Raw genomic sequence first — 12912 nt, forward strand, 5'->3', positions numbered from 1 at the left:
ACTGATTTCGAGAACACTAATTAGTTAATGAACGATATCTGTCATTTCCACTTCATCAACAAATAGTATCCAGTCTATGTGTCATAAATTCAGCCCCATATCCCATAGAATTTTCAACTGAAACAACATAGAAGTATTTAAAAAGCTAAAAAACGACTCTCCAAGACAATATATACATGTTCTTGATCAGAAATACAAATAGTTGGGGATTGCTGGTTCCACAAGTAGAAGCAGATACTCATTGCAGGCATCTTGAGCTCTAGGGTATAATAAAAATTAAGACTCCCAAGGGAGATGAGACTAAGCCAGAATCCAAAGCCCAGCATGAGGAAATGTGGTGGGGCCATCCCTGCCATCAGTGGAAGCTCAGAACAATGTTGCTTATCATTTATGTGAATCAATGGACAGAGTTTCTATAAAACTGCATCCCTGGGGGATGACTTATCCCAAGAGGAAGTCAATAAGCTTGGAAAAGAGGGCAGAGACAACAACACACACTTGCTTCACATCTGGATTTGCACTGTTTACAATATCATTGTGAGTTAGAAACTCCTAGCCACACTGTGAATGACTTCCAGTTAAGATGACTCTGAAAAATGGTATCTCTAAATTCATGAGGAATGACAATTAAGGATCAATATCCAAAAGGAGAATTCATCCAAAATAAAATGAAAATATACTAGAGCAATCCGATTATCAATTTAACATACATATGTTAAGGATTCTCAAGGAGATGTAAGAAGACATAAGATCACTGGGAAAAAGAAGAAATATAAAGAACAAAGAGAATAGGAATAAAAAAATGAAAGAATAGTGAAAACATAATAAATACAGCACTTTACATACAAAAAAAAAAACAGAAAGCCGACAGACTAGTTCTAGAAATAGAGAAAATTAATGAATAAGGAGAAAACACTGTGGAATTTAGCTAGGATATTACAGAGGAATAAACTAATTGAAAATGTTAAATAATAGTTAATAGAGATAGAAAATAGTTTGAGAAAGTTCCGTACATGCTAACTGGCACTCCAGCAAAAAGAAAGTAAAGGTATGGCAGAGTAGCTAAGAATTTTTATATGTGGAGAAAGGTATGTATACTTAGATAATGAATTTTAAGAATTAAGTATATTAAACAAAAATAAAGTCATTTAAATACACCATGGTGGAAACACAGATAATCAATGATAAAGACAAAAATCTCATAAAGCAGAGATATATTACATTCAAATACACACCAATCAGTTGAGCTGAAGGTGGGTAATAGCAGGAAGATCCATTATAGTGTCTTGTCTTGCTTAAGATGAAACAGGAGATATAGAACAACTTTTGGGTCAGAAAAAGTTGTAGGCAAGTATGTATGTGAAAATAAAATGCGGCCAGCGCCGTGGCTCAACAGGCTAATCCTCCGCCTTGCGGCGCCGGCACACCGGGTTCTAGTCCCGGTTGGGGCGCCGGATTCTATCCCGATTGCCCCTCTTCCAGGCCAGCTCTCTGCTATGGCCCGGGAAGGCAGTGGAGGATGGCCCAAGTCCTTGGGCCCTGCACCTGCATGGGAAACCAGGAGAAGCACCTGGCTCCTGGCTTCGGATCAGCGCGATGCGCCGGCCGCAGAGGCCATTGGAGGGTGAACCAACGGCAAAAAGGAAGACCTTTCTCTCTGTCTCTCTCTCTCTCACTATCCACTCTGCCTGTCAGAAAAAAAAAAAAGAAAGAAAGAAAAGAAAATGCAGGCAAAATATATGGTTTCCAAACTAGTACAAGAAATAAAGGATAGACATATTCCTAATCCAATAGAAAGAAAGAAGAGTGGAATAAAACCAATCAAATCAAACAAAACAAATGGGAAACAGAAAAATAGAAAACAGTAGAGAAATAGAATTCAAATAAATGAATAAAAATCATAGATTAAATTTTATAATTAAAGCACAGATTGTCATATGAGAGTATAAAATGAATATACTTCTAAAAGGTAATCAGTATAACAATAAGGAAAAAGGAAGAAATACACTTGGCAAATATCAACTAACAAACATTGAATTATCAAGTTTAAATGAGATAGAATCTCAAATATTTCTTTCGAACAATGGCATGCCAGTTTCCTACATTCAAATAGTTACTGACTTAATGGTATTGTCTTCACCACCAATTCACACACATTAGTTTGAGATGAATAGTTAATTTCACAATAGATAAGGTTAAGCTTTCAATGTGGCTTTTAGATGAAAAGTTACTTTTTACAAAGATAGGATTAAATTTTTGATGTAGGCTTTAAGAAGAATTCTAAAGGAAAAAAGATACCTATGATGATGGGATATAAAAAAATTGGTTACAATATTCAAAGTATTTGCAAATTTGATACAAAATTTCCTTCATTTGAACATAGATTAATTTTCTTAATGTTTTAGACTTTTATTTTATGCATTCAAGCTACAGATGTTTATACTATGTTTTCAATTGATTTCAGTGAAGACTCTGATCCTCCATCCATACCAGTGCCCAAGCTTTAGGACAAGAGATTTTTGCAGTCTGATTAAAGAGGAGTGGCTATTCCTACTTCTCAAATTGTGTCTGCCTTGTAGCTCCATTGCATCTATTATGTTTGGTGTCATGTGACAAAAGGCTTGAAAAATTCTTGCATTCTTGAGCTAGCACTCCTCCTCTTTTGCCGTTGCCACAGAACAGGCTTTACTGTGCAGAGTTCAATCCACACAAACCGCATACAGCCTAAATCCCCTACCCTCCAGACTAGTCCCAGACAGGAGCCACAACCAACATCAAAGAGCCATGGAAATGAGCCCATAGAAAGTGAACACTCAAATCTGGGAACAAACAGCTGTTTTAGGTACTTGAGATTAAAAGTACCTGGCTATACAGCACTATGCTGGTAATAACTGACACAAACAGCACTATTTTCACCATTTATTCTGCCAAAGACTTTCACTGACAACTGCTAATTAGCTCAACCTTTGGCTTCAATCATAATTTTTTTTTGCATTTCAATAACTTTATTGAAAGGTATATCACTTAGTACCAAAGATAATGGTATTTAGTTAGGTTACCTTTGCCAACTCAAAGTTAACACTGATGTATCAAAATAATTGAAATATTACCAGCCTTTTGGGAAAACTGAAGTTACCCATAAAACACAGGTTATAAAATTTAAGGATAATATACGCTGTGATTCTTTGGTTTTCATTTTTTATTGCGTATTTGTCCACAACATCATGTCAGAAATGATCACAGCCACTCTGAATGAACACAGGCTAGGCACTGCTCCGTTAACCATCCATGGCACCATCACACTGTAGACCTCCTTACATTCACTGACCCACTGAAGACTGTTTCTTGAACACTGCCTCAGTGATCTACTTATGAAGTGTCGACTGACTGTTCTTAAGATGCAACAAGGGCATTAGTGAAAGCATATTCTTTAGAATTTTATTCTAATCTAAATTAGAAGCAATGACAATTTTCTGAAAACAATACTCAGTAAAGACTTCTGGAGTGTTAAATCTAGTCTGAACTTACTTTAGTGGAGTGAAGTAAGTCCTCAGAATGATAATTTGAGCAACTAATAAAATAGAAAACAATTTTCTTGATTGGACTAGACTGGGACAGTAGATTCCATATAAAAGATCTTATCACACATACAAACATCATCTGTTTTCTTGAAAAAATATTAAAGATTATGAACTTGCCAAAATTACCAAGTTGTTTTTTTTTTTGTTTGTTTTTTTTTTGCTTTCTACAAAATGCCTTCAAATTTGTGTTCCCTTCTCAGGATTGCATTATTTGCATTTTGGGCAACAGAAAACCATTTAAACTGCCTAAAACACTAACCTTTGTTGTATCTTAAAAGTGCATTTGTGAAATGTTACTTTGATGAAAACCTCATAATTTAAAACATTTAAATTATGTAGGTTAGCATTTTCAATACTACCTAAAATATATCAGTCAAATATAGAAAGTTAAATCAATGTTAAGAAATGAAGATTCACAGTTTACTTTCCAAAGCTTGTGATTAGTGCTTCATATTTATGCTTTTAACTTTGATTTGACTGCTTCACAGATGAATTTATATCTAAACATAATTCCACTATAGCATAATACTAATTAGGCAGTTTCCCCAAGCATGAGAACATCATACTCATCTAGTTGTAAAGTTTTAAGGCTTGAAATTTAAACTCATGAAAACATCATGGAATCCATAGCTCAGGGATGTAGGGTTCAGAGTGTTCATTGTTGTTGCTGTAATAATCCTCCTTAAATCAACAACAACAACAAAAAAACCCAGCTTATCAGACATCTGTGAAATATTACTATTAAAAGTGAACTAACTGTTCAGGTTAAGTTTCATAATTATAGATATGTTAAATGTTAATTTAATTTTGAATGGAAAAAGGTAAATCCTTACTACTAGTTAAGAAATTTAAATGGCAAGAATGTATATCCAGTGACCCAAGTTTATCTTTTATGCATGTAACTACTTTCGCAGAATTCCAAATATTATAGTAACTACAGTGTTGAGGCACCCTTGCAGTTTCCGGACACCCAACATCAAGACTGATTGGCTGTATCTTCTTTTTCTTTAAATACACTATGCAAGTTCATACTGATTTATACTGATTTTGCTTATAAGCTAACATTCTCAAATTAGTCCAAATATGATCCAAAAGTTTGGTCCTATTGTCCTACTCAGCTAGTATATCTTTAAATGAGCCAGAGCTTGGGTCTTCAGAGAGCAAGATGATGTTCAATAAGAAAATACGATTTTAATGCTACTTTTAAAACTTGGGTTGTTGAGGAACATACTTTTTTTATGCTGATTAATGAAATGACTAACATACCTATCAAAGGTTAGATAATTCCTTACCCTTAGGGTTCTGTATATACTAAATGTCTTCAAATATTAGCTGACCAAATCAGTGTAGAAACTTCACCTTTGCTATTGCAACTCCATTTTGTTTACTTTGAAGAGAAATGATATTTTAATTCTCCCATTGTAAAAGAAAATGATAGCACTGATAATTTCCTTTATGGAGAATAACAATGATCCAAATTCATGAATTAAGGAACCATTTCAGGAATTGTTGGAAGGTGAGCTATTCTGTAGTAACTATGCTTCAACTGCCGTGCAGTACGCCCAGACACAATCCATTTCAGCTTCTGAACATTCAGTTTTGAACACTTGTTTGATGAATACTCAGTTAAGCACTTTGATACAAGCTCTTGCCAGAAGGTCAAATCTCTGCCATTTATCTTGGAATGTTTCTGAAGACATTCTATTCCTTCTGTTAACTCCACACATTACTGTGCTTGGATCTCCAATGCAATGATAGACAAAGCCAACACAGAAGGCTTTGCTTTAGAAAATATGATCCTGCAGTGACATGCCTTAGGTTGAGCTTCCAGTCTTTCAAAATTAAGGTTATTTCTCCTTTCAAATGGCAAGTTCTCTTGAATGAGTGAATAATAGAGTTGCAGAAACTGAAAGGCAGTTTGACTTTCCAACACACCTTCTCCAATACAATCTTTTCCATTCTCATCAAGTCTGAAACCGTGAACCTATACTGACTTATCCGGATCAAGTCAGTTGCCAGTGGCACATTCCTTTCCTCTTCTATTGGGCTTCAATCATAATTTAAAATCCAAATCAAATTTAACAGAACAAAAAATGCCGCCGCAGCCCCTCCTCTTCTTTTCTCCTCTCCCCGCTTTCCTTCTGCCCCCACAAGTAAAAGTTCCTTGAGAACCGATGAACAGTGACCGTGTCATGACTATGTTGGACCCTTGCTGGCAAGGGTCCGACACTCAGTGTAAGGTCTGATAGAAAGAAGGGCACATATGGGGAGAGCGGCAAGATGGCGGAATAGGAAGGGAGCACATTGATAGTTCGTCAAGACACACGTTAATAAAAGTGGAGATACTGCAGGGTCAAGGAAGAGTAGGGGAAAAACAGCAGAGGAAACTCTTCTGGAACTAGTGATTCACAGTGGACCTGCGTGGAGAGCGTGGGAGCCCAAGTTCGGGACACCAGCGGCAGACTCAACGCACCAGCGCTGGAACGCGAGGTGAGCCGAACCTCCATAGCCCGAGACACCAGCGGGCAAGCAGAAAGAGGAGACTAGAGGGAACGAGGCTTGAAACTCCGTGGGGAAAAGTTCACCAGGCTAACTAGAAGAGAGAGAGGAAAAAAAAAAAAGTGACTGATACGGACACGAGTTTCTCTCTCTCTGCTCACCTCTCAAAGGTGAGCAAGACAAAGAGCAGGCGCCATTTTGGAAATACGTCATAAGCAGGGCGACCTCAGGTCTGCACTGGCCCTGAGCCTAGCAGAAAAACCTGACTCTGGGGGGAGGGGTGAAATAACAGGAGATTAGCATCTAACTTGGCAACCCAGTAGGAGAATTGGAGCCCACACTGAGGGCAACAGAGATTCCCTGTGTGGTCCTTGGGAAAGAGCTTCTGATCTCTGGCTCCTGTGGGTATATCATTTGCCTGCTAACTACCTCCAATTACGTTCAGCTGTGCGGAATTACTTCCCTTTTGAATCAAAAAAAAAAAAAAAAGAAAGAAAGAAAGAAAGAAAGAGAGATTTACCACACCTAACCTGGGAGTGTCATCTTTGACACACCCTCAACCCTGAGGAACCAAACACAGCTCTCAGTCCACACTCATCTCAAGCCTCTAAGGCTCCACTGAAAGCAGACAGTCCACTTAATATAGAGCCATAGTGTAACAAGAAAAAACAACACAGTGAAGAAACCAAATATCTCCAACATGCCAAACAACAAACGCAAAAGCCGAGGTAACAAGAACATGGAAGACACTATGACGCCCCCAAATGAAAAAGACACCCCAATTCAAGATTATGAAGATGATGAGATTGAAGAAATGCAAGAAGCGGATCTCAAAAAATTGATAAGAACATTAAGAAGTTCTCAAAAACAAATTCTTGAACTACAGAAATCCTTAATGGACAAGATAGAAAATCTCTCTCGTGAAAATGAAATATTAAGGAGGAATCAAAATGAAATGAAACAACTAGTGGAACAAGAAACTGAGATAGTGACGAGAAATCATAATGAAATGAAGAATTCAATAGATCAAATGACAAACACATTAGAGAGCCTTAAAAACAGAATGGGGGAAGCAGAAGAGAGAATATCAGACTTAGAAGACAGAGAACAGGAAAGGAAACAGGCAAACCAAAGAAAAGAAGAAGAAATTAGAAATCTAAAAAATATTGTCAGGAATCTACAGGATACTATTAAAAAACCCAACATTCGGGTTCTAGGAGTTCCTGAAGGCATGGAGAGGGAGAAAGGATTAGAAGGCATTTTCAGTGAGATACTAGCAGAAAATTTCCCAGGTTTGGAGAAGGACAGAGGCATCTTAGTACAGGAAGCTTATAGAACCCCTAATAAACATGACCAAAAGAGATCCTCACCACGACATGTTGTAATCAAACTCATCACAGTGAAACACAAAGAAAAGATCCTAAAATGTGCAAGAGAGAAACGTCAGATTACTCTCAGAGGATCTCCAATTAGACTCACAGCAGACTTCTCATCAGAAACCCTGCAAGCTAGGAGAGAATGGCGAGACATAGCCCAGGTGCTAAGAGAGAAAAACTGCCAGCCCAGAATATTATATCCTGCAAAGCTCTCATTTGTGAATGAAGGTGAAATTAAGACTTTTCATAGCAAACAGAAACTGAAAGAATTTGTTGCCACTCATCCTGCCCTGCAAAAGATGCTTAAAGATGTGTTATACACAGAAACACAGAAACATGGTCACCAATATGAAAGAAGGTAAAGGAAGGAAACCTCACAGCAAAAGATCACAGGAAGCTCAATTTCTCTTTGACATAGAATTAAACTCTGATGCTCTGTTAAAGCAATGTGTTCAAGTAATCTATTATGTTCTCTTGATGTCTGTTAAATTCTAATTGTTCAAAAACAGCTGAATTTTTATTAAGAGCTATGGGTTATGTAAATATGTGCTTATTTTCAAAGATTTGAATAATCACCTTGTAACAAGATCAAATTTGGTCTATGTTATGTCATGATTTTAAGGAATCTTATTTCAACCAGATATTTTGGATTTTGAGCCTTCTTGGCATTCTTGACAGGCATTCAAAAAATCAAAGTTTCAAACAATCTGGTCTCTAAAATTTCCAGTAAATCCTGGACTTTGGTTTGTCCAGTTTGGGCCCAACTGAAAAAATCGAAAGACCTATGTCTCTCATTTTATAGAGACACCAACTAATCAGGCTATTTGGATTATATTAGAAGAACTGTCAAGATGTGATGTGGTACCAAACTTTAAGTTTCTATAATGGAAAATGCTATCAATACAAATGTTTGAGAATTAAAAAGTCTAATGATCTTGTATTACTAGACATGATAGTTATCTTAATGAGAAAGCCCCAGAGGCCTAAAAGGTTAAATACTTGTAAAATCCTACAGGTGCTTTCAAAAATACTGTGAAGTAAGCAAGTGCCTCTTGTTGGCTGATGAGTTTATAATTTTAAACATGGCGACTTAAAGTCTTTTGTCATCCACAGTTATATATGATGTGCTGCTCATAAAACTAGTTGTTGGTTCTGTGTTTAGCTGTCCTCCTATAGGTTCCTATGGACTTTTTCCAGCCACTTCCATTGTATTCAGTACTTTGGGATGGCTCTGTAAACAGATGAAGCCAATAATGTATTAACAGTACCAACTGAGAGAAAGTATGGATAACTGAGGTTACTAAAAAGAAAAAGCAATTCAAATCAATTGGCAATCTACAAAAAGAGTTAAAGATTTTAAAAGCTATTATTAAAATTGCTATATTGGTCTATTATGTTATGTTATATGTGTGTACATACTGTATGTCCACATGGGGAAATTTTATTAAGAGTTTTATTTTAAATGGCTTATAGATAAGATTGTTCATAAATTTAAGCTGCTAAAATCAATCAAAGATACATTTTAATTTGTGTGACCTGAATCTGTGTATCATATGTTTTAAACTTGTTGGTAGAAAGAAACAAAACATTTTGTATGGTTGTGCTTAAGTTTACTGGTTAAACAAACTACACCTTGTTAGATATTTAAGAGGTATCTTCAAATACATGATTCTTAAAATTTATAGAAGGCATTGGACCTTCTGGTAAATGTTTTCTTAAGTTGGTATCTAATGGTTGAAACGGTTTGCTAAGTATTCATGTGATATTGCTATTGTCAGCAAGTGATCTAGGACTTGCTCCCTCATTTCTCTATTCTAAGCCCAACTTGTTCTTTCATTTCTCTATTCTCTTCAAGGTAGGAAACTAATTCTATTATGAAGGAATCTGTAGGACGCACAATTTAATCTTTAGACCTTATAAAAGAGATGGCTAACATTTTTTTTTAACTTTTATTTAATGAATATAAATTTCCAGTATACAGCTTATGGATTACAATGGCTTCCCCTTCCCATAATTTCCCTCCCACCCGCAACCCTCCCCTCTCCCGCTCCCTCTCCCTTTCCATTCACATCAAGATTCATTTTCAATTCTATTTATATACAGAAGATCAATTTAGATGGCTAACATTTTTCTGTAATAGCATAGCCAAAATAAGAACTTAAATAATAATCTCATAGCTAGATTCACTTCGCCATCAGCCAAGTATACAGTAAGTAGAAAAAACCTCCCTTTCAGACCAAAGGGAAAGAAAGTTTTAAAGTGAGAATATAATTTTCCTCATGGGCATTGTCAACCTTAGAAAAACTACCTACAGAACATGCCTGTGACTATAGACTTGTAGTTCAGGCCACTGAAGATTAGAGATGGGACTTGGGCACTCCCTTGACTTGCATCCTCTGGTCTGCTTTAACACAAACCAGGAGGAAAAGAAAGCTAGGCATCAGAAGCAATGGGTGGCAGGCCTATTCATGGCTGATCTGTAGAGTGATCTGCCCTCAAGGAGACCCAACAGGCCAGTCCACTGCAGTGGCTTTCAAAGTGGTAAGCCTGGGCTTCAGCAGAAGTCAGCTTGTGAAGAGCCCTGGCAGCTCTGCCAAGAGTTGGATCACTGGAAATGGACCTGCCCTGGAGTTGAAGGATGCCCAGGTCAGAGCCACAGATCTTATTGGCTCTAAGCTGAAAAGCCCTTCACTCAGCCCAACTTCCAAAGTGACCACTGCAGCTGAGGGGATGGCCAAGTAGGGTCAGCAACATTGCAGGCAGAACTGTAAATTTCTTGTTAGAGATGCCCCCTGTCTTTACCTGGCCAGTTCTCCTCCCAGGCCAGCCAAGTAATGAAAGTCAACAGAGTGCCTTCCCCTAGGAGGTTCACACCTCCCTTAGGATATACCCCATGTGAAGAGATAGATAGGTCTGGGCCTCTTAACTTACAAGGCCTAAAGCCCACCAGATTATTATCAAGCCCCTTCTATCAGGTTCTATTTGCCTCTCAATCAGAAAACTTAATTGTAGCTTAGACAGCACCTTTCTTAGCTCCTCTAATAATGACTCTGTCCTTTGTTCTAGACCCTGTCTAGCGTACTTGGGCCTCATTCCTTTGTAATCATAACCTCTACTCTACCACCAATGGCTCTACTCCCAACCTGTGTGTACTGATGGTCCTCTTCCCCACTTAATGCTGTATAATTGTTCAAACCTGGTAAATGCCACTCTTAGGATCATTGGTTACTATCCTCACCCTGTCTTTTATGACCTTGTCTAAATATGATCAGAGTCGGCAAACTTGGAAGGCTTCCATAGCCTTGGCAACTCATGACGACAGCCTAGGGTGGTTACTGGCGCCATAAACTAGAGTGTCAATTTGTTGGGTCAACAACAGGAGCCACTGTGCACTTGCTCCTCATGTGGGATCTCTGTCCTTAATGTGCTGTACATTTTGATTTGATGCTATAACTAGTACTCAAACAGTATGTTTTACTTTGTGTGTCTATGTGGGTGCAAACTGTTGAAACCTTTATACTAAATTGATCTTCTGTATATAAAGAGAATTAAAAATGAATCTTGATGCAAATGGAAGGGGAGAGGGAGCGGGAGAGGGGAGGGTTGCGGGTGGGAGGGAAGTTATGGGAGGGGGAAGCCATTGTAATCCATAAGCTGTACACTGGAAATTTATATTCATTAAATAAAAGTTAAAAAAAAAATAAAAAATAAAAATAAAAAAAGAAGGGCAAAAAAAAACAGAACAAAAAATGGGCTAAAGAAACATAGATTTTATAAAACCTATACTGAAAAAAATGAGACAGTTTTCTCTTTCCACAGGATTCAATTCAAAAAGCTAGGAAAATAACAACAACAATGAACCCAAACAAAGCAGAAAGAATTAAATTATGAAGAGTAGAAATCAAAGAAGCAGAAAGAATAAAACCCAATTAAGATGTTAGTGAAAACAAAAGATGAACTAATTGCATAAATTAATAAACATGTTTAGCATCGCTGTGGAAACAAGGGAGTTGTTAAAAGCATAGCAACAAAAGAGTAATACAAATGCATGTGCAGTAAAGAAAAATAAACTGTTGCAATAAGGAGGGAAAGTAATTTGGTGGTTGGGATAAACATGTATGAAATAGTGTTTTCCATCTCTTCTTGATATATGCACCCTTCCTAAATTATCTGTCTTGTACACATAATTTCAAGGACTACATATATATTCTGATTGTCCTAAAACTTTTATTTCCAGAACATAGTTCAAAGATTCAGATCTCTAATTCTGATTGTATCTTACAGGATAATGATAATTAGACATGAAACAGTAGCTCAGAACCAAGATATTGTTCCATCTCTGCCTGCCTTTCCAGCACCCATTTCTTGAATTTTCTGTTTCAGTCTGGGATAAAGAAATGGCCACCTTCACATTTCTTAACTCATTAATCTTAATTAACTACAGTTACTTGCACTCCACCAGTATTGCAATTTGTTTCTTGGAATCACTGCATTAATTTTCACAAAAAATATTCACTACTTAATAAACTATATTGCAGAGAACATATACTGACAATATGAGGTTTTGTGATGATAGGCTACGATATTCTTGTGTTTTATTTAGATATTGTAGATTTAAATTTATTTTTACTTTTTGGAAAGGAATCATTTTGCAAATTTGTTTAAAGAACTGAAGAGTATATTGTAAACTAAACAAAACTAAATTCATGACTTACTGACTTAACCTGAATACTTGCAATTATCTTTTCATAGATTATTCATAATGCTAGATATTTTTCCAGCTTGTCAGGATATAGCCATTAAAAAAGAATATTGAACCACTTTAAATAAATTTTAAGGAGCAATATATATAGGTAGAAAAATATTTCCCACTGTCTATTTATCAATGGATTTTTTTCCATTCGATGTCAATATTATCTTCTAGGTGTTAATAGAGATTTTATCTCAGTACTATGATACAGACAAATGTTTGATGGGGATAAATGAGATGAAGGGAAATGAAATAGAGGAAGAAGAGAACAGAATTTCCAGAGAATTTGTATATAAGAGTAGTTTAGGAGGTGTTTCTAATCAGGAGATATTATTAGCAAAAACCTAAATGACACATGGGAACTACCCATTAGGCTATCTGAAGGTAAATCATCTCAGTTTATGAGCGTAATAAAACACACAGAGTGTTTGGCATGCTGAAGGAAAAAGAAGGCAAGGGCCGGAAGGCGAGAGGAAGAGGTCAAGGTAGAAGATGAGCATGGGTAGATAAAGGGTAAGAAGTAGGCTGGAATGGCTGGATTCATCACCTAACATGTGCTAGGGCACTGTAAGAACACTGCCTTTCATTTCGTTAGAAAATTTCTGTCTTGGTTGTTGTACCTCTGATCCAGCTCCCTGCTAATGGCCTGAGAAAGGCAGTAGAAGGTGGGCAAGGGCTTGGGCTCCTGCCTCCCATGTCAGAGACC

At 36.9% G+C, this 12912-nt stretch overlaps 1 pseudogene; it reads right to left on the reverse strand.

The window, feature by feature from the left end:
* Positions 1–4790: 4790 nt before the first annotated feature.
* LOC133762285 (cyclin-G1-like) lies at positions 4791–5620 on the reverse strand (annotated as a pseudogene).
* Between the last annotated feature and the right edge of the window lie 7292 nt (positions 5621–12912).

This window comes from Lepus europaeus, chromosome 6 (genome assembly GCF_033115175.1).
Source record: "Lepus europaeus isolate LE1 chromosome 6, mLepTim1.pri, whole genome shotgun sequence".
NCBI classification, from domain to species: domain Eukaryota; kingdom Metazoa; phylum Chordata; class Mammalia; order Lagomorpha; family Leporidae; genus Lepus; species Lepus europaeus.